The sequence below is a fragment of the Dipodomys ordii genome, unplaced genomic scaffold, assembly GCF_000151885.1.
Source record: "Dipodomys ordii isolate 6190 unplaced genomic scaffold, Dord_2.0 Scaffold218, whole genome shotgun sequence".
NCBI lineage: Eukaryota > Metazoa > Chordata > Mammalia > Rodentia > Heteromyidae > Dipodomys > Dipodomys ordii.
In genome coordinates this window covers 63,860-67,465 of record NW_012267434.1, presented here as the reverse complement: position 1 = coordinate 67,465, position 3,606 = coordinate 63,860, and positions in this window count along the sequence as shown.

Here is a 3,606-nt window from a genome sequence, read left to right as displayed (position 1 = left end):
CTTGCACACCTTTGAAGTGCCAGTTTTCTGATATTCACTTCATAGTACTGTGAGTTTATATGGTAGATAGCACTTTACATTGACATCTTTTTAGTGTGTCCTAAAATTTACATAGCTATTTTGATCAATTTTTTAGTATTTTGGTTTGAACTCAGGGCTTTACCCAGGTTACATTCATACTCTCCCATGATGCTATACTCAGTGCCTTTGATATGCTTTTTGTCTTGATTAATTGTGATATTTTTTCTTAGCTCAATTTGTTGTATATCATTTGAGAAAAGACAAATGTCTTTTTTTGATAGCAATCTATGATTTGGGTGAATCTTGGACATTACTGATAACATTAGAAATAAAAGAGGATCTTTAAGTTATGGATCTTTTACTTATGAATATACTTGGAATCCAAAATATGTGTTAGAGCAAAGACAAAGAAGTTATCACCAGCAAGGGAAAAAGCAATTAATATGAATGCATTAAGTGGGGTTGGGAAGGTGGCTCAGTGGTAGAGCACTTGCCTTGCATGCATGAGGCCCTGGGTTCGATTCCTCAGCACCACATAAACAAAAAGAATAAAAGCCAGAAGTGGCGTTGTGGCTCAAGTGGTAGAGCTCTAGCCTTGAGCTGAAGAGCTGAGGGACAGCCCCCCAGGCCCAGAGTTCAGGCCCCATGACCGGACCCTCCCCCAAAATAAATATTAATGCATTAAATTTTTTTACCTGAGGGAAGAGCTCAAATTATCCAGCTGCATTTCCATGGAGAAAATATTCCTTTAGCTAACTCAACTGTCTTAATGCTGCATTTCTTCATGAGTCATTTGACTACATTTCAAATTTTCAACTTTTTTATTTTGTTCTGTGTCCTAACTGTTCAGGATCCTATTTTCAGCAACTTTAATTAGTTATTTTGTCATCAGTAGAGTACAATAGTCATAATATCAGAACAAAGACAATACTTGCTTGATTGGAATCTTCTATGATAATACTTCTTTGGAGTAACTAACTATATGATTAATAATTCAAAGGGGCCTGACTTAAAAAGAGACTTCTCTGAAGAGAAAATGAGAATGTTCAATAAACACATGAAGAAATGTTCAACATCTCTGGCCATAAAAGAAATGCAAATCAAAACAATGTTGAGATTCCACCTCAACTCAGTTAGAATGGTTATAATCAAGAAATCTAATAACCACAAATGCTGGAGGGGATATGGCCAAAAGGGAACCCTACTGCACTGTTTGTGTAAGCCTGTTCAACCACTCTGGAAAGCACTATGGAGGTTCCTCCAAAGACTCCACACAGAGCTCCCCTATGACCCAGCAATCCCACTTGTGAGTGTTTACCCAAATGATCACAAACAAGACCATACTAAAGCTACCAGCACAACTATGTTTATCACGGCAGCATTATTCACCATAGCTAAGATATGGAACCAACCCAGATGCCCCTCAGTAGATGAATGGATCAAGAAAGTGTGGTATATATACACAATGGAATTCTACGCTTCCATCAGACAGATGCCCCATTTATAATGAAATGGAAAGACTTGGAAAAATCATAAGTAAGCTAGACAGAAAGAAACATAGATCCCATGTTTTCCCTCACTTGTAATAATTAGTGTGTATCTAGGATATTCCTAGCAGATGATCAGAATAGCTAATAGCTGTGTACACATGACCATATAAGAGGATGCTAAACAAAATGAACTCCAAGACCTGTCTTTGTCATTGTTTTTAATGTATTGTGTTATTTCTTTTTTCTTTTGTGTTTTTTTTCCTGTGGTTTATTTCCTGTTGTCACTGTATTTGATTTTGGTACTCTGGGTATTGTATCTGAATACAATCTGGGTAGTTTATTTGAATTAGGGAAGGGAGGGGAACAACAAAATTGTGAGACAAAGGACAAAGGACAAACCAATGCAACAGTGATACTCACAAAGCAATATGTTGGAAATGAACTGTGAAACTTGGGGGGGGATTGGGAAGGAGGGAAAGTAGGAGAAAAATGAGGGAGGGGGTAACAAGTTCAACAAGAAATGTACTCACTACCCCTATGTTTGCATCTGTAAACCCTCTGTACATTACCTTGACAATAAAATTAAATTTAACAAAGGACTCTGAGAAACACAAGAATGAAAAACACATAAGGTTTAAGTAGATTTGTTATTTAGAAAAATGTGGTTTCACTTTAAACCAAAACATATTTATTAAACCAGCCAAACTTCCAGCAGTATGTCTGTTTGGGAGACAAGATATTTTTGAAGTACAAAAAAATTTCCCTTTGATTCTAAATTAAATGTGCATTGAAATCAGCATACTATTGTTAACAAATCTATTTCCACAAATCTGTCAGTTTATATATATAACTTATGCATATGATATATGTATAAATATTTTCAAATATACATTTTTTTCAAACAATTTTTTTTGTCGGTTATGGGTCTTGAACTCTGGGTCTGAGGCCTTCAGCTCAAGGCCAAGTGTTGTACCACTTGAGCTGCAGCACCACTTCTGGTTTTCTGTGGTTAATTAGAGATGAGTCTCTAAAGCCTGCTGGTGCCGGCTTTGAACTGTGATCCTCAGATCTCAGCCTCCTGAGTAGTGAGGATTACAGGTGTGAACCACCAGTGCCTGGCTCACAAATATACATTTCCCCTCCAAAAAAAAATCCCCAGTATTCTATGTAAACAGTGGTCATTAGTATTTTAAAGGGGACAAGAAGACTTGTTAAGTATAGTTCTTAAACCACAGTGACATAAAAATATTTACAATATTCGGCATTAATTTTCATTGAATTAGATAGTTATGCATTCAGTTAAAAAGAAAATACTTACCAGGAAGGCAATTTATGTATAAATGAAAATATTTGGTGTTCCATAATGTGTAGAATTTTTAACTCACTTCTTGGTTACATCCTTGGAAGAAAGTTCTAATAGGGGAAATGAAATGTTATCCACTGGGTTAAAAATATGTAAGGGGCTTCTGAAAAATTGGATGATCCCATTTGATACCTGCCATGACTGATAGAAAAGAAATTTAGGACAATTTTATCCTCAACTTCAAAACTCATATTTATGGTCGTTGAAAGCCCAGAGGAAGGTATTATTTCAGTTTGCTTACTTATGTCATAATCTGTTGATACTGAACTCCTCCTCTGATATTTTAACTCATTTGCTTAACAGGTAAGATGATTTTGGAGTTCTATTTATTCACAATGAAGTTCTAAGTCAAACATTCCCTGTGGGATAGAACATAAAATGTAGAAATAGATCCTGTCTTTCTTGTGTTTTAAGTAACCAGATTTTGCAAAAGGTTTTCAGGGAATAATTAGATAGCTTTTTGTAATATCTATAATGAAACATCTATCATTAGATCCCATGTTTTCATTTTGAAGAAAGAGAAGATATATGTTGACCATCACCACAGGTTCTTTTTTTCTTCTTAAATTTATTTACTGTTATTATAAAGGTGATGTACAGGAGGGCTACAGTAATATAAGTCAGATAATGCCACCCTTTTCACCACTTTTCCCAGTTTTTCCCGGCAGTCCCCACCCACAGGTTGAATAATTCATTTTCTTTTATTTCTATTTTTTATTATTGTGAAAATAG